Below are 19683 nucleotides of genomic sequence, written 5' to 3'. Positions count from 1 at the left end.
CATGAATAACTTTCTCCTCTCCCCATTTCTATGAATGGCATCTTGTGGTGATACAATACATTTATTCTTAACTTTAATGGACAGCCACACCAACCTGTTCCAGCTGAAAATACATTACCTAACATTGTATAGCGAAGAAGCCTAAAAAATGACATCTGCAGGAACAAAGTGTAGAAAAAACCTGCTTCTGGCTTTCTGAACAAGCTCCTAGGGTTTGAGGTGGTAAGAGTGATGCGCTGTTCACACACATCTATCAGGACAAATTGATGGCAAATGGTTGACCTAGAGTACCAGTCAATCAAAAGTCAGTAAAGAAAAAGCAGAGGGAGAGAGTGAGAAATGAAGCTTGAGCTGCAGCAGTCCTTTGCAGAGAGATCAGTCATTATGGCTGAGAAGATGGTCCTGTGTTTTGGGGATGCCTGCCACAAATGGGGCAGTGCAGTGGGCCATCCTCTGTCCCATGTCACAGAAATCCTTCCTTCTTAAAGGAACAGGCAGCAGCTCCTAGGCAAGACATAAACATGTGCACAAGGAAAAACAGAACAGGACTGGCCAGCAGGCCAGATCTGGCCCAGTTGCTGACACAGCTGAACCTGTGAATTAACATTACCAGTTCACACCCATGTTTGCTACAGCTTTCCAATCTCTATCTGACTCCCTGGGCTTTACATTACAATATTCATTTTTGAAAAATCTATGTATTAACACCTACCAAATACAACTCAGAATTAAAAGTATTAATCTTCTTTCTCTGAAAGCTTGTTGCTAAAGCTCTGCTGTATTATCTAGAGTTGCGTGCTTCATTATGAACCACTATCGCATGCACCATGACCACACACTCATGATTAAAACACGAGGAAAGATGAGACAAAAGCATCACAGGACTAAAAGCAGCAGCTGTTAAGTATCTGACCAGCATGCTTCCCCCTGCCCCATCCCCACATTTTGTGCTGCTTTTGAATAATTGATGGAGACCTGCAAAATCCAACTACACAGACAGCTGAACACCATGGCAGCAAGTCAGATACCAGAGTCTGAAATCTAATGACTGATCACCACTGACTCCAGTAAACCTTGGATCAAGCTCAACCTCCAAGTCTCATTAAACTCATTTTTATATTAAAAATCAGTGGCCCTTTTGCCTCCTCCCTCAGCTGGGAGGGAAACAATGGAAGCACTTCTACAGTCACATCTTACACAGGTTAGAAGAGTAAAAAGCTCCACAATGAGATTAACCAAAGTGAAGGAGTTATAATAGGCTTAAAAATTAGAGCAAATTAATAAGTGCTCCCTTGTGGTAAACAGCTGGTAATCCAGCACAGGTTCAGCAGAATTCCTTATCCATCACTGAACCAGGATTATCTCTGTAGCAACATGAAAGAGCAAATGATTGGCCTGGACAGTCACAGGCCAGGGTGGAAAGGCTCTGTAGAAATTCAGTTCATCCATCAAAAACTCAGGAGAAGAGAAAGACACTCTTCTCTTAGAAAAGAGATCACATTTTTTGGGTCATTTCAGCATGAAGATCATGTTTCTCTGCCTGCCATCAAGCCATTTTACACTGCCAGCACCTGGCACAGCAAGGATGGTATGACAGTCCCTGAAAGCAATCCTTTCCCCACTGTTACTCCAGGCCTAGCACAGGACCCCAGGTTCCAGCTGGTATAAGCTATGTTTCTTCAGAGCAACTCATTTGTGAAGATCAATTGATAGGTGTCCAGTTTTCTTCTTTATTCTTGTGACAAAAAACTTACCCTGACAGTTCTTTGCCGTCAGGAAATTTGCCTGGAGAAACGCACTCTCCTACTGATCTTTCTTTTGTCAGCTTAGCAGCCTACAATGCTGTGATGCTCTTTGAAATTCAACAGAAAAAGCAAAATGAAGTCTCATCTCTAGTCAAAGTTATAATTTGTCAGCGAAATGTTTTCTGAACTTTCAAGCTACAACACTGAGGTGGGAGAGGAGAAAAGAAAGCGAAACAGGCTGCACGCGACTTTTCACTAGATATTCTGGTTATGCAGGAACATGCAATACTTTCCCCTTCTCCATCCTCCTATGGGCACTCGGTACACAAACTCAAAATCCTGCTGTACACACGTTCAGAAGCCCCTCTGAAGTACCTGTCTTCACTTCACAGACAGATAAATGATCTGACAGACAAGCTGGCTTAAAGCTAAACAGCGAGTCTGCAGCTCAGCTCAGTACTGAACTGCATGAGACAGAGTTTTACTTTTATTTATCTACCAGCTTTAGCATTTTTAAATTCATTTGAAGAAAAAAAGTTGGATGAGAAGAAAGAAAAACCACACTGTTATGGAAGCAGAAAAAGCCCACACAGAGGTTAAAAAAAAAAAAACAACCAACTTTAAAGGAGTCTTTACAGCAGGGCCACTCATGTACTCTTTAATGAGCTCCAGGCCACAAGACTTCAAGCAAGAATATACCCCACATTGACAAAAAAAATGGTAGAATGGCTAGGTAACCACTCACTCCCATAACTGATCCTCAAAATGAATGACAAGCTACCAGGAGGAATGCCTGTTGGACCCTAAAAGGTCTGTAAAACTTGGACAATGGTGGAATTGCTCAGTGAATTCAGGGAAGGAAAACACACTCCCAAACCCAAGAAGGTGACTCTCAGCTCCAAAACTTTTGATTTCACATTAAGCCCTTTTTTCATTTAGGGTATGTTCCCTCTGTTTCTTATGAAAATTTTATAGTACCATGCTGACAAAATCCATCCTCCTTCATCGTTACTACAGTAAGTAACTAACTGTCCAAACAGCTTCTTCCAAGCAGATTGTGAAATCTTTGCAAATAGACCCTGCCTGCCCAACAGGAGAAGCAGGTTCTGAAGCTGGGTTTCCTTCACACAATTACCATCACACTCAACTACATACGTGTAAGCTGCTGGCATGAAAACCCTGCAATCTGAGCACCAGCCTCCAAAGTAAAGTGTCGCTGGTTGCAAACGCTGCATGATCTCAAGGTACACACCCTGTAAAAAAGTCAGATTTTGCTCTAAGGACTATGCTTGGGATTCAAGTCGCGCACACAAACACGTATATACAACGTGAGCCATTTAACTGCCAGATGCAGTCTCAGAAGGACACCTTGGCTCCCTTTACAGCCAAAGGAAAGAAACAGCAACTCCAATATAGCCCATCTTGAGGAAAGCCCTATTAGAGCTGGAATGAATCTCCCCCTCCAAGTTCCCTCTTTTTCCCTGTCATCTGCAGAAGGAAGCCTTAAATGATTGATTAGATGTTTAATTCTTAGACAGCTTTGGTTACGCAGAATTAGTGTAAATTGAAGGTTTTCCTCTTGACCAGAAAAAAATTGCTTCACAGCTGGAGCAGTGCCTGTAGCAGCCAACCATCTCCTTTGCAGAAAAAGCAACTTACTGATTTGAAAAAAGCCTAGATAATATGAAAAACAGAGTTTTAGGCTCTAAACAGAAAGAGATTTTGCTCTTCATAACCAGACTACTTCTCCTCTTGATGAAGTTTTCAGACTTAGGTTCAGAACATTAAAATAAAGGTCTGGACAAATTATAAATGTGATGTAAAGCATGGAGTTTCCTTGATCTTCAGAGATTTTACTTATTACCTGAATTGCCTTATTTGCCTGATTCACATAATGAAGGTTTTCAAAACACCACTTTGTTCTTAAGTGATAAAAAAGAGCAATCACTATAAACATCATCCTCGAGTGTTGATTCACCTACTGACTAAGATTAGATCCCAATTTAGATCATAGGAAGCTGTAACACTTCAATTTCCGTGTGCTGTGGTATTTTTACCAGGTTGCAAATATCACCTACATAATTCTCTCTTCATTTTTTAAACCATAAAACTATCTTCTGTCATATTTATGTGATGCCTTGAACAAAGCTTTTCAAAATTAAGCTACTGGAGCTTGTTCACACTGCACTTTGTCTCGTTGCTCCTGTCATTTTTATGTTGTCCTTCCAGCACAGCTGAGAAGATCGTACAGTGTCCCAATTCAAATGCATGACTGTGACCCTTGAAGAACAGTTTCCATAAAACAGGGTCAAACAAAACAGAAAGCAGGTAAGAATTATACTGCTGCCTTGTTTCTGCACACAGGACCTTAAAATAAAAGCACGGGAATTTATTTAAGAAAAAAAAAAATATCTCCAGGTAATTTTCAGTTTGAAGACATTATCATATTTTATGACAGTACTGGCTTCAGGCCTCAAAAAGAAGTAAAAGTCTCTTTGAACAAGATGTAGGGAGAAGTCTGTCTTTGACAAGAAATCAGTACAGGAACGTGCCCGAAGTGCTAACATACAGTGCCCATGCAGACATCACATTTTTAAAGATCAAGTTTCTTAAATTAAAACAGTGCTTCTAAAGCTCAGTCTTTCATGGCTAGAAATATAAAGTTCTCTATCAGGAAACCCTTTCAGAAACGAATTAAAAAAAATCAAAAGCCCAGACTGAATGGAGCAGCTTGAGAGGTGGGGGCGGGGAGGGGATATAGAAAAGCCATAGTCTTTTAACATCTTTCCTGCTGTCCAAAAACCTAGATAACTACAGTTGATTTCAAAGCAAGCATGTGCCTTTTACATAAAAAGTGACTAAGAATCTGGTATATAAGGCATGTACTCTTGACACCAGCACCTCTTGTAATATCCACATGCTTCTTGGAGACAGCCTGTTCCACCCCATAGATACACAGTTGATGCATAAGCAAATCATTTCTCTCCCTTGCCTATAAGCCCTCATTTATTGCTTACACAGCATGGCCAGCATTTTCAGAAGGATGCTGTGACAGCACCCAGACACTCTCCAGATAGCCTCAGAGAGTCAACGCTTATGCCCCAAGGAAAGTCAGTGACAAGCAGATTCCTAAATCCCAAAGAAAGTTTTGGAAAAATCCTGTCTGTAAAAATAAATCAAGACATTGCATTGTATTAGTTCATGGATTCATGCTTTCTTTGATCAGCAAACGGCACAGGGAGGATGGTAGGAAGCTGCCAGCTGTGCAGAGGTGAGTTTTCATGGCAGAGGTGGCTTGCTTCAATCATAAAGAGTGTCACCTCCCTACTTTCTTGCACTGGCTGGAGCCACAAGGTGCTCTAGCTGTATTTACAGAGTAGCTGGGGGCTGTGGAACACAAATGCTTTTGGCTTAGGTGCTTAAACATAGGTGTCCTAGAGAGAAATACTGTAGTGAACATCAAACACAATCTGCTGGCACAGACACTTTCTCTTCTGTGCTGCATGGCTTCTGACACTGCTTATATCACTGTCGTATCCAAGTGCCTCCCAGCAGTGCACTAAGTGCTGCAGCTAATATCTGATGTTCAGTTTATTCTCTCTTCCCAGAGGGAGAATCATATGCACTGCAGTATGAACTGTTTTGAGAGAGGATAGGTTTTAAACAGGTACAAACAGCTTCTTTTTGAAGCTGAAAGCATGAGCACCTTTTATTCAGGGCACAGGTACATCATGTGCAATAAAAGTTCATTTCACAGACTAGGGCAAATATCCTCTTCTCCCTTCCATTAAAATAGCCTCTTCCGCAAAGAATGGCTTTATCCTTTTAGAATAACGTTCTACTGAACCAAAATCCAAATCATCAACCACTGTCCTACCATAAAACATCCATGGAAGTTTTTATGACACCCACTAGTGCTGAAGTAACCATGACTGTACAACATTCATCAATGCTTGTAAAATATTTTGGAATCCCTGAATTAGAGGGTCTATCAGTTTATTAGCTGATACAGTATACCAGCCTTTGTCTCCTCTGTTTTGCAGACTCCCATTTTTGCACCAAATGCCTATGCTCTTCTTGAACCAGAACAACTCTTTTCCAATTCTTTGGCAATACTCTACTCCTCACTCTAAATTTGGCTTCCTCATCTTTATCCTTTAGATCCAGTTCCTCAAACAAGCCTGCCTACAATATTTGATAAAATCTGAATGAAATTGCCCAATAGTAATGTTGTTATTCTATGATTATGAAAATGCCATGTCTCTAGGGAATTATACAGTTAAGGTTTTTTTAATAGCTTGTGCACCTGATGGACAGAAAACACTTCCTCCTTAGAAATGAACAAAACAGATTAAACAATTCCAATAACACTGAAACAAAGAATTAGATTTTTCTAATGCAAAACTTTTGCATAGGACAAGAATGATTTCCAGAGGTGTTTGAGGGTTTTGTTATTTATTTCTGACGGATCATCAAAATCTACAGGTTTCAATACAAAAAAAATCTCGTTCACAGACCAGAATTTTTTCTGTATTGAGAAAAAGACAAAAAAACAAGAACAATTAAAAAAAGATTCCTACAGAGAGGGCAAAAGACAAAACTAATCAGTTCTGCTCAAAAAGAGCTTTGCTATAATTCCCCAGTGGGCCTACAAAAAGCAACTGATAAAACAGTTCCTAACTCTCCACCTGTTGATGTGGCTTTCTTCTCCATGAAGAATTAGAGTCCACACTACCAGCAGAAAAGCGGGGGGGGGGGGGGGGGGGGGGGGGCGGAGTTACAAGAAAAAGAGACAACAGCATCCCTATAGTCTTAATACTATTTCAGATTTCCAACAATAAAAAGTCTTCTAAGCCAGAAAGTCACATTTGAGTCCCATATGTAGGTCAGAGACAAACTGTTCTTTCTAAGAGAAATTAGCAATTAAAATTTAAAGATTTGATTTAACTTCACACAAAAAAGTTTCCAAAGAAGCACATCTGCCATCTCCGCTGTGCTGGTGGACTGAGATGCTGTGAGTGCTAGAAGCACTGTCATCACAGGAACCTAGAGATTCTGAGGTCTAGAGCTCAACCCCCAAGCTGTTAAGTCCAAAGTCACTGAACCCCCAAGCTGTTAAGTCCAAAGTCACTGAACAAGTTCTGGTGACAAGCAGATGTTTTAAACTGTAGGGGTCCAGCACAAATAATGGTCCGATTTTCATGGATGAAAGAAAAAACAAGTCCACGGGGCACAGCATCTTGCTTTTAGCACAGTGGTCTTCTCTAGAAAAAGTACCTCTAAGTCTCAGCTGAGGATTTGATTCTCTAGTATTGCAGCAGGTGGAAGAGTTAGCCAGCACAAGCAGGGCAATGGAAAGGATGGAGATACAATTATGTAAGGAAAAGAGATTCTTCTTGGATTTTGGTAAGTGCACTATATGAATGGGATTAAGGTAACTCAAAAATGAGACAACCAACAGACAATTCTCAAAAGAAACTTGTATCCCAAGTTAAAATTCTTGTACCTGTACCCACTTCAGGCTGGCTGACTTGTTTTGCCATGCTGTCCTCTCTATCACAGAGCCAGTTTGATTTCAGAGACACTTAACACATAACAGTTATATCCCCATGTAAATAATAGAAATACTTTTCTTGCAAGAAATATTCAAAATGTCAAACCTCTGCAAAATGCTACAACAGAATTTGCACATACCTTCTAGTTCTGATGGCATGAAAATCCACTTTGAATTGGCTCCCATGGTAACTGCAACATTAAGGTCCCCAGAGAGCCATCTCACACACGCACACACGAGATTGGAAGGGATGTGTCTGTAGCTGTGCAGTTGAAGAGACAGAGCACAAACTTCACTCAACGCAGGGAGTCTCTCCAAAACAGTATCCTTTCAGCTAACAGGATTCAGAAAGACACCGTTTCTTTCCTTTAGGAAGGGGCTTCAGCTCTCATGTCATCTCCAAGCCTAGACCACACACTTCTCTTTTGGAACTGACCCTTGCTGCACTCCTCCCTTACACCCCAGTGCAGCCTAACTGTAACACATGTACTTACATCATTTCACTAGCAGCTTTTTGTTCCTCAGCAAGACTCTGCTTCATATTTTTTCCTAGTTGGGTTGCTGGAAGCCCAAGGAAGACAAGAACAAAGCCGTGCATGTTTTTCAGTCAACTGGAGAGCTAGCTGCTCTAGAGAAACACTGCAGTGTAGTCAGCCCAGAGATGCAGCCCACGGGAAGTCCCCTCCCCTCCTTCCTTTGCCATACAGATGACACCCAACACTCCCAAAAGCAAAGGCATCCTTTGCTCACTCATATATCTCATCAAATTCCCCTTTCCAAGGGCATGCCTCATCTCACAATTTCAGCTCCCTCACTGATTTTTCTTAATTGGCCAGTCTAAGCTGCTGCAGGATGACACAACGTCATGCTCCTGCAGCACACCGATTCAGGAGCAAGGGAATGAAAGATATCTCTCCTACTTCATCCGCTTAAGAAGATGGAGTGGTAATGACTAGGCTGCAAGCAATGAGGCAGCGCTTACTGTTCCACATATCAGTGTGCCATTAACCGCCACACACACACACACACGTGTCTGTGCCTTTCTCATTTCCACCTGCTAGCAACTGCAGTTTGTGCAGGACTTGATCAGAACTCAGAGATCCCCAAGAAAGAGAGCCGATCTAAAACCAAACCAAAACACCATACTTACACTGTCAGTACCTTTCGGACCTCTAGCTTGCTGTGGGGTACACACTATGACAGGCATCACAGATTTTTAATGCAAAAAGGTCTCCGTGTAAGGAATGCTTATCATCCTTTTCATGGAACACCCCTTAAAAATTCAGATAAACAGCCCTAGAAGAGGCAATTTCACAACATCCAGCTGACAGACACAATTCCATTATTGTTCCTCCTTTCCACCCCGCTGTAATATATTAGGGTCAGGATTTTCAAACTCGGACTCTAGCAAGACAGAAAGAGGCAGGAAAGTAGTTTGGGTGATACCTATAGCAATGAGAATGAAGTGTTTTTCAGGAGAAAAAAAAAAAAACAAACCAGAGTGATGGTTCACTCTTTGCCCCAAAAGAGGTTATGTTTCTCAGCAAATCAAACCCTTGTGTTCATGTTTCAAACATATTTTGGCTGAGCTTCCAACTTCTACAAAAGAAGCAGGAAATAACAAATGAATTGTAGTATCATTAAAATGATAGTAGCCTAGAAGTTTATACAGCTTTTATTTAAGGCTTCTGTTGAAAATAAGGGAGCTCTGCCTATTATGTTCTAAAGTTGTCCTGCTTGATGTTTATAGAATTTCCCTTACTGGTACATAAAAAACAATGCACACTATCTAATGAAGATTACTATGAACACTACTCTTCCTTTGGGAAAGTATCTTCAAGTAGATGAGCCAGAGATACTTAAGCAAGCAACAGGTATTTTTGATTCAGTTTCTCAGAAGTGAGAAACAGAAGAGAATTTAAAATTTCTGCCTATTTGGCAGAGCACAGTACTCTTTCTGCCTCCCTCTCTCTCTGAGCCATGACACGGTAATTCAAAGTGAATTCAAATCGTGAACATATCTGCTATTTTACATCTGGTTCCTGTTATTTTAACCTCAGAAGCAAACTGAAAAAAAAAAAAAAAATCTGATTTCTGCTGATTGCTTATACTTTCCTAAAGTTCCTTTCCTTTGTTCTATCAGCCAGGTTATTTAGAGGATATTACCCTAATCCAACAAAGAACTTAAGAATGTGAATATTTCCAATGAAGGCAAAGGCTCTAATGGATCAAAATGCCTTATTTATTAGAGTTCATCAACTCTTACTTCATATCCTAACTACTCCACTGAAATATTTTTACAGTTTCATTATTATGCCTGTTGTATTAGTGATAAGTCAGGCATAGGGCATGTATGCTTAACTTGGGAGTTCAGTTCTACCTTCCCAGGGCAACTTTTCATACCTGCTACTATCAGATTCTTCTTCCTCTAAACTTTTACCACAGCTATTAACAATTGATACTGGGCCAGTTGCCTCTGAAGAACGAGCGGTCAGAGAGCGCACACAACATCCTGTCTGCCTCAGGGATAACCCGAAAACTAGCAGTACAACACTTGGGTAAAAAACAGCCAGTGTGCTGCTGCTCTCTGTCCTCAATACAGCCATGGCTGCCCAAACGCAGACCTACCGTCAGGTAAGACAAGACCAAGCTCTCCTCAGTTACACTGTGACAGTCCTACGCACTTCACTGAGGGTTGCTCATTTAAATTAATATAGCACACAGCTTTGTATGACCACAGGCTTACCCAGCGCAGTTAGACTAGAGCAAGATCTGCAAGAATTTAAAGAGTTTATAAGGGCATGTTAGTCAGTAAAATAAACACTGCTCAAGGAAATTCCTACTGCGCCATTTGTCATGTCTCTTATTGCCTGACAGAAGACCACATGAATTGGGAACAAATAGTATTAGCATTGCAGCATTTGGGAATGCAAGAGAAATGCATAGTAAGACAGAAAGGTTGTTCCCACATCATTGCCCGCTTGCCGTGTTTGATGTCAGCTGTCAGTACTCGACAGAACCTGCTCTATTCTACTCTTGCTCCATCCCATACCAGCTACCCAGCTGGCAGGCCAAGAAACATCACCTCTGAAACAGAAAAGGGGGTGGCAGGGGGAGTGATACACTACAAACTCCCCTGGCTCCTTTCTCAAAGTCATATTGCAATACCTCCACAGTAGTTTCTGCTTCTTGCTTTCCTTCTTTAAAAAGAAAAAAGCAAGCATTACCTTTGCCTGTGGGTGTCAAAGAAATAAACAATATCAAAGCTCCAGAGAAGCAAGACGCACCCTCCCTTGGAGCTCCCCGTAGTCAAGCCTACAGGAAAGGGACCATAGCTAGCACTAGGCAGCTGCTACTGCAGCCTGGATCCCTTTTACCAACTCCTCATGAGAAACGCATCCCACCCGGACATGGCTGTGGCAGGTTCCGGGTACCAGTGCAAGCCAGCACTGCTACCCAAAGCCGAGACCCTTCCTTCCTTTACCGCACCTCACCTCTGCTCCCAGAACAACTCCCTTGCATGGCTGTTTGTGTGTTCTGTTTTGTTAAAATTAGCCTCTTCCTCTGAACAAAACTCCACAAAATAAGGCCCTTGTTAAAGAAATAGTCAGCCATTAGCATGGGACAAGCTGAGCAGGGCAGGGGGAACACATCTGTCCCGTGGAGAACTTTCTAAAGCCTAACTGCAAGACCACAAGTCAGCAGCAATGCACAGATATCCCCAAAGCTAACAAACATCTGCCTCTTCCCGTAGTTCTCAGGTTCCCCTACATTTTCCCATTACAAAATTGTACAAAGGCTCTTGTTTTCTCACAAGGGAAAGGAAGAGGAGTCCAGAAATTGAAGGAACATATTAGTGCAAACAAATTTCAAAGGGTTTCTTTGGACAACTGATGCAGAATTCATTTATTCATGATGGAATGACAAGGTACCAAAATATAACAGTGTTCTTCAGCAAAGGAAGACAGCACTTACCCTCTTTATTCCAGCTTGTTCATTTAATCCCAGGCAAACAGGAACTTCAGACATTTTTCAAACATTTCATAAAGTAATAGCAATAAAATACCTACATAAGGAAACTGTTTTACATTAAATTGAAAAAAAACCAAAACAAAACAAACAACCCACAACAGAAAAACCCCAACAGCTTGGACTTCCTAGCAAAAAGATTAAAGTATGCAAGTAGTGGGGTGGGGGGAGGGCAAGAAATGGGATGTCACATACCGTGAAGAAGAAAAATTATTGCGTATTTAATGGAGTGCATGATTTTTATTTGTAAGCCTATCAGATTCTGAAAACCTAACCATCTTCCTTGCCTCCCTTCCTAACCATTCCCCTCTGTGATGCATGGGGGGGGGGGGGAGGTGTAGTGGGGGCATGCTATGACATTATGACGTTCTACCACCTCCTTGAAAGATTTCATTTCCTTTTCCAGCGGGACTGCATCCCAACTCCACAATAAAATTCCTTGCAGTTTATTAGGCTTTTCACATCTCAAAACACCAAAATCAAACCAAAATCCCACACTTTGCCAAAGCAAAGAATAACAGAGCTTCCCGTCTTAAGAGTCTGTGCTCTTGTGTGTCCCATGAAGCTTGCAAGGGAGCAGACTCATCTACATTACGATCCTGCAATTACTCAACTGTTTGGCCTTGCTGCTCTGGCCTCAGTGCTGGACTACACATGTTGCCTGTTGTTCCATGGCCATATCAGCCAGTAGTCTGGAAGAAAAGAAATTGGTGGTTAACATCCATGAAAATCAGAGAACATTCTTATCTCAAGCAACAAGGGAGAACTTTATTCAAGGCAGTTCAAGACAGTCATTGTCACTTATCAAAATAGCTTACAGTCTTCATCGATTAAGGCACACAATCTGATCCTGGTGTGAGTTTTGAATAAGAAATTTTTTCCCCCCTTTTATGCCAGACCAGAGTCTAAAATTACTCATCTTTACCACAGCAGAAAGAAAATAAAGTTAAAATGCTGACAAAAATGTTGCTTGAGAGCTTCAAGTAACTGCAGCCTCAGACTTCTTCTCAGAGCCAGGACTGCATTTTGAAAAGGGGAAGAAGAGGAAGGAGGAAGAAGTCACACCACACATTCACAGAACACGAGTTGGATTTGTCTGAAGGATGGGCCAAACATTGAGTCTCTCCCATCCAAACAGACAAGGACGCTCAAACCTATTATGTTTCCTGTGCTAGCACTACTGCACTGAAGTCAGTTCTTTCACAAAACTAAAGGACACAAGAAGGATACTTGGGTGAGAAGGTGGGACCTCCACCTTTTGACAAATTTAATTAAAATTGGCTGACAATCAAACATTATCAGCATGGAGTAACTGTCTGCATGGGCCTGACAACTTCACACATAGCGTGATCACACAAGCTCATTTTTTCAAGTGCAGTTTCCTAAGGAAACATAGGAGGGAAAGGCATTTTCACTGGCACTCCAAGCAAAAACAGTTTAGTCTGGCACCCTTCACATGTACTCAATTAGTTTCCAATTCAGGAACAGAAAAGAACAAATTAATTGACCAGCAAGGTCTTAGAAGAAGCCTGGTACTGTGCCATCAAATGGAATCAGGCTACAAACAGCCCTGCTGCAGGCATCCAAAGTTCTCCTCAGCCAACACTTTTCCCACAGGACACCTTTGGTTCTCATCAAAAGAGCCAACATAGTAATTGCAAGAAAGACAGTAGATTTGAATGTGTGCACCAAGAGAATTTCCAGCAGTCAAAATCCACACACACAAAACCAGTAAGCTGACATACAGACATAGACACACGGAGATCAGACTACCAAGTGGTCCGGCCCACACAAATGCTAACCAAAGCACAAATCAGTACTGTAACAAGCTAAACAAAGGGGAATGGATGAAAGCCACAAAAAGCTGCATTCTGAAATCCATCGTTACACAGGAGGTTAATCAGAGTGAGCGACCGTTTTCACTTCTGTGCGTGCAATACTCCCCAGTGGTTTAGTCATTACAGCACAAACCCAAGCCTTTAAAGATAGATCTGCCAAAGAAGCAGAACACTTCAGAGTGCAAAATCAACTTGGCGGTTAGCTTCCCTTCCCGAAGAATTGTATTAGACAATTATCTATAGAAGTCAAAATCAGGCCAACATTTAAGGGCCACAAGGGGAATAATACAAAGATTGCAAAGGAAAAAAGCAAACAATGGCTAGGTGCTCATATTTGTTTGAATCATCTACAGTGTGGCATTCATAATGAATACTAATTTTGAGTTCTGCTTTATAGAGCATATTCCTAAAAGGAACTTATTTTCTAATTATGAGCTCCAGTGACCATGCACATTAAACAATGAAAACAAATGGCACTAGATATTAACGTTGTGACAGTCCCATTATCTCTCAAGCAATGCATGAGGATAAAGCTGTTAGCTGTCCTCACATGCTAAATTTACTCAAAATTTCACTTCTATCCAAGTTCCTACAGCTGTCAATTTACTCTCCCTCTATCCAGACCAAAAGGTGGCACTCAGACAAAACTCAATTAAAGATAAAACTCTTACTTACCAAGAATACCTACAGTTTAGAGATCACATCCTTACTGTGTTCTTGCTAGCTTTTTCTAAAAGCAAAAACCCAAAACAGTCACCTTCAAAAGAGACTGGGAAATGACTGGCATTTTTTCTATCGCAATGTTGAACTTCTAAGAGGTTCCCTGCTCAATGTCCTCAAAAATGCAGGGGCAGCTAAGACTTGATCTTCTAGGTTACAAGTGTTCTACAAGCACGTGAAGCATTGCTATCTTGCCACAGAGTACTTAAGGCATGTAACAGTCCTTCTTTACCTCCCTAAGAGCCTTCATTGGCAAACACAGCAGGACTGAAAGGCTTTAAGGAGTACCTTCTAGATGTGTCCTCAAAGCTCAGCTGAATCCAACAAGCGAAAGCAGAAGTTTGATGCTCAAGAGTCCCAGCACACACAGCTCCCTAGACAGAGTTTTATTTCCTATTTCACTAGGTGCATTAAGCAAGAATGAGAGACACTATAGTTTCTGAAGAGATTCACTTACAGCTTCAGCCTTGCAGCAGGTGAATTTCAAAGCCAAATGATATTATGAGAGCAAGAAAACACCACCTGATTTAAAAGAAGCAGTAAAGTTAAAAGATGTGCAGCCTATGGTAAAGTTAAAACACCCCTGTGTAAGACAAAACCCTGTTACTTCATGGTTTTGTGCCCGCTGCACTACTGTTCTCCCAGCAACACAAACTATCCCAGACAGACATCGAGCCCAGAAACAAAACAAAAGTCCAGCAGTCTCAGAGGAGGTAAAACCTACTCTTATCAGTGGCATATCCTATAGATATTTCCTAATATGGCTTTTAGCTTAAACATGCAATAACTGGCACAAAACCATCATCGCACAGCTGAAACCAAAAGCAAAAAAACTATAAGACTGCACAGAGAAATCACAGGCTTATCCAAGGCCATCACCCTGGACAGACACATGGACAATGAAGAGTTATGTTTGGAAGACATTCGGGTATCCTCACATAGTGCAAGCAAGAGACTTGCACTGAGATAATAGCAGCTCATTTTAATTGGGGAAGCAAGATGCTCAGTTACTCCTCAGTATCCCTTGCTAGATTAACCTCTAGCAAGTCTTCCAGTGATTATGTAGAGCAGACTTTGAAGGACAATAGCATATGATGAAAAAAATATTCAGAGACAAGACTGTGTTAGACTTTTTGCCTTCTGTGCACTGTTGCATCTTCTCACCAGGGGTAAAGGATGCACACTGGTCCTCGCCTTAGTCTGAACTCCTGAATAAAGACACAAATAGCAGTAATACAGGCATACACTTAAAATCAGGATTCCTATGCTGAATCATTGAGGCTAGGAAAGAGAAATGACACATGTTCTATATAGCACATTTCAAAAAAGTTTTGAACAAGACATCCAATTTACATTTCTTTCAATAAAAATAGATCTGCTTTATTCAGAATTGCTGCTATTCCTATTGTAGTTCGTAAGAAATGCAAATTCCCAGAAGAAAAATGCATTATTCGCCTCCAGTGTGTGAATCAAGAAAGATTTGCATATATTAGACTGACTCAGAGGTGAGTTCAACTAATGCCAATCACATGAAAAATTAACCATAGGGTCTATTCATTACACAATAGCAGTGACTGACATAATGCAGCAGGAGAAATATTTTGGCCTATCATATGACACTCCCAACATATAAAGATCTCTTTTTCTACATGAGCACATAAGTGTAACCTAGCAACAGCCAGAGTCTGTACCCTCTTTCACATGCATCTGACCCCGATAAGTACATCTTTTGTCCCAAACCCTAACAGGTTTTTTTGGCAGAAAGTAGTAAAAGAACAGCATTTCCAAGAAAATTATGAACTACACACAAATACAAGCATATTAAAAAGAAGGAATATATTCCAGTAGATTAAAGGTTTTGCCAGTGTAGTATTCAGTCTAGTGTTCTCTGGGCACTAAATATATGTAACAAAACCCATGCTTAGCTCCAGGAAGGTTTCCTGGCACTTTATTTTCAGTTCAGAATTTCGATCCTGCTTTTTGTCTTGTTTCCTCCACCCAGGATCCTGAGCTCCATCTCATGGTCACTGTGGTCAAGGCTGTATCCCACCTTCATATCCCCAACCTTACTTGTTTTTAAGAATGTACGTAAGCAGAATACCTCCCACTTTTCCTCTACGTGCTACTTGTTCCCAGCGCTTCCTTTCCCCTCACACACAGAGCCCAGATGAGCACCACTACCCTCGTTACTCCCACCAACCAGTAGATGTAAGCTGTCTAAATACAGCCCAATAGGGACAAACCTGTAAAGCAAATAAGCTATTCCCAAGGGCCCCCATCATACATATCATTAGCATTTTGGGATGGGGTACTCTGAATTAGACTATGAGCATTGTATGCGCCCCCGGAACACAGCTTCTAGTTTAGTTTTATCCAAAAAGGAATCAAATACACACTCTGGAGCTAGTCTGTTATTCAAGTAAGTGCAGTAAGGTGGGACAACCAGGAAAATTAGCTTAAAAATTCATTCCTAATGCAAATCAACTGTCCGGCGTCTGTGGACACACACAGCAGCCTGTGGTCTAATTTACACTGTACTTGTTGCAAAGGGCCAGTACTACACACTTGGAAGATGTGAGATGCTCTGCAGAAAGCCACCTGAGCCAACCTGAACCCAAGGAAAAACCCACAAGGCTTGGTATCTCTTCCCAAATGCTTGTTTAAAAGCAACTGAAAGAAATTCCAAATAGTGTATTTTAAATGTTCTACCTCAGCAGCATCTGAATTATTTCCATTGTTAAGACACAGAAGTAGTTGGTTTTTTAAATAAAGGGACACAACCAGGTTAGAAATAAGCAACTGCATTAAGTGGAAGTCAGGCTAAACAAAGACAAATCTTTGGCCAGCAGTCCAGTGCTGTACTTGCAGCATTAGGCAACACTTTGGCAAGCATGAAGAGGTATATGCTAATATACAATGTCCTGTCCTCCAACCAGTTGTGTCGCTTGGGTTCTTTACAGGAAATTCTGCTCCACAGCGAACTTCCACGGGCCGAGGGGGACAGCCTGCCTCACCACGGGCTTCCCGGGAATCTCCACTCCGGTGCCTGGAGCTCCTCCTGCACTGACCCGGGTGTCTGCAGGGCTGTTGCACTCACAGAGTCTCATTCTTCTCTTCAGCTGTAATTTGCTGCGCTGTTTCCCCCCCCTCCCCCTTCTTATATCTGTTACCACCATTGCTGATGGGCCTGGCCTTGGCTGCCTTGGACATGGGTAAGCTCCCAGCAGCTTCTCACAGAAGCCACCCCTGCTTGCTGCGCAAACCCAATACACTCAAAAAAGCAAGTGGTGGGTTTTCTGTAAGTATTTTTAGATGAGGAAAATAAGGATGATTGAAAAGCCTCATTTAATAAGTATAGTCCTGTTCATTCAGAAGTCAAGCTTATCTCCTGCCTATGCATACACACATACCTTTGAGAGGCAGTGGGAAGTCCCAACTGTAAGCATGACAAAGGAGCATCTATTCTTAATGACTTGAGCTAGCCGTTTCAAATGTCTTGAGAAGTGGTCAGTAAACCTACATAGATTAAGAAATGATATGTTGGTACTTTTCAAAATAAGTGATTGTAAAGTAAAACAGCAAGCAGAATCCTTTATGAAGTCTTCCTCACCCAACTCTCTCCTGGTTTTCCCTAAATATTAAATGGCATAAGGAAAATTTATGTCAGCTGAATTAACAGCCCCTCTGTATTGGAATTCAGTACTGAAATACATTTTTGAAGAACAGTCAAATCTGCAGTTCGGAGCAATTTTGGAAACCTAAACAAGACATTTGTAAACCTTTCCCCTCCAGACTTCATGTTAATCCAGAGGCAGCCACAAGCATCAGGAAGACAATGCCTCCCACACTATGTAGTAGAATGCTTCTACTAGGTACCTGGGTTCTTACTTATTTTCATTCCATTTCTTTGCACACTCAAGTTCAAAAATTCTTCAGCTCAATAACTGCTTTCTGGAACTAGCTGTTGTGGTAACTAAAATATGTAACACACCAAAGATCAAAAAATCAGCAGGCCAGCAGAGTGCCACACAAGCCTGTGTACCCATCAGTAGCTGGGAGGCTGGACTAAGTGCTCAGGAGACCCAGGCTCCATTCCCAGCTCCAGGTATGCCAGAGATACTCCCTCCCCATATTCCTCTATTCAGAGGACGTGTTCCCAAGGACAGGAGCTCTCTTTCCTTCCTTGTGCAGTGCCATAATGCTACAGGGTCACCAATAACCAGAGAAGTAAAAACTAATTCCCCTCCTCTTCATGCCTACAACAAGAACAGGTTGACACAAAACTGCAAGCCATCAGTAACTGTAAGTAAGAGAGAAAAATACATGATTGAGGCAAATTAGATTTGGAAGAAAACATTGAAGTGAAATGAATAAAATAGCACTCTTCATCAGCCGAGACATCACTTAGTCATGATCTGGAGTGTTCACACCTGCTCTGCTCTGACACAAACTCCCACAGCTCTGAAAGGCACTGCAGCAGCACCCTGACACCCTCTCCTTCTGCCAAGCCTAAGCAGCGTAACAGGATCATTTTGTCATTCAAGTTCCCATTTAGCTAATCACTGTAACACCTTCAAATCTCTGCAGTGTATTTCACACAGAACATCTGCACAAAGTAAAGCAGCCTCATGGGTCTGCCTCCACCAGCCTGGTGCAAACTCCTGAGCTGCTGAACACGCAGGCAATCTTGTCATCTGACAGCAGTGGGCTTGGGTCACTGGCACAGCATCGTCATTTATTTGCCTGCTTACAGTCATTTGGGCCTACTGACAACCCTGCTCTGGTCACCGTTTCCAATCATTCTTTTTTTGATCTTTTATATCATAAATGCCTCAATTCAGGGAAATACTTCGACACGCGCTGCTCTGCCTTGGCTGAGCCAAACCAATGCAAGACAGGTCTCAGAGCCTAGGTGTTCAAGGAAAAAGACTAGCAATGACCTAAGAGGAAATTCTCCACAGACTTTGTAGGTACAGAGCACCCATAACACATACATTTTGATGGCCCTTTGAAGTGCTACTCTCCATATGCCTTCATAGGTTTGAAACCCTTTGGAAACACATCTCTGAATACTTAGCTGAAGAAGGGTCTGCCAGTACTTTGGCAAACAGGGATCCAGATTACAGGAGAGTAAAAGATACAGTATCTTTATTTTCTATACCTTGAAAATTCCTTCACAGTTCCCCTGTCTTTCACCCCCTCAGCAGTGGCTATTTATCCATGTTACATCCATGTGGACCTGTTTAGTTCAGCTCCTATACAGTTACCATGGATTTAACAGGTGATACAAGGAGCGTTTTGTTTTTGTGGTATTTTCAACTGCCTAAACAAAAAAAGTTTATATTGCGTCTTCCAACAGCCAAATCAGTCCTTTGAGACAATGGTGACAAGACCACTAAGCAGCATAACCCTACCTTCCCAATTACGGCTGCAGACAGCCACATGGGTTGGTGCCAGTAAAATGTAAGCTTCTACCTCCACAGAAGTTAAATAACCTCTGTAGGGTGAAAATGGAGGAGGAGTAAACAGAAACCAATGTCAGGTCTTGTAACTCATATTAGTGCCTGCATGCAGTTGTGTTCTCCCAAAATAAAGATTCTTCACCCAGTGTGCAATAAGCCAATCAACACAGAGTCAGAACATTTGTTTTATTTCAGTTCTGCAGATTTGGGTGCCAGGCACCTAACGCAGCCAGCACACCCTCGTTCCGATTCATCTTGATATTTATAGTAGCAAGATACAACTGGCTGGTGAATAACAATTTCTTTTACCACCCATAATTACACATTTTCACATT

The 19683-nt window shown here is 41.6% G+C and overlaps 1 protein-coding gene across 4 annotated transcripts in view; it reads right to left on the bottom strand.

The window, feature by feature from the left end:
* Positions 1-19683, bottom strand: part of TSPAN4 (tetraspanin 4) — a 436281-nt gene that overhangs the window by 399043 nt on the left and 17555 nt on the right. The window contains exons 1-2 of one of the 4 annotated variants that reach the window (XM_056354238.1): positions 13842-13915; positions 11943-12020 (exon numbers count right to left, since the gene is read on the bottom strand). The exons of the other annotated variants lie outside the window; for them this stretch is intronic. The gene's annotated coding sequence lies outside the window, so the exon portion shown is untranslated. Of the gene's footprint in view, positions 1-11942; positions 12021-13841; positions 13916-19683 lie in introns of those variants that run through there. 4 annotated transcript variants of the gene reach the window in all.

This window comes from Falco biarmicus, chromosome 10, assembly GCF_023638135.1.
Source record: "Falco biarmicus isolate bFalBia1 chromosome 10, bFalBia1.pri, whole genome shotgun sequence".
NCBI classification, from domain to species: domain Eukaryota; kingdom Metazoa; phylum Chordata; class Aves; order Falconiformes; family Falconidae; genus Falco; species Falco biarmicus.
Note: the sequence above shows the minus strand (reverse complement) of the source record. Positions and strands in the feature narration are given on the sequence as shown.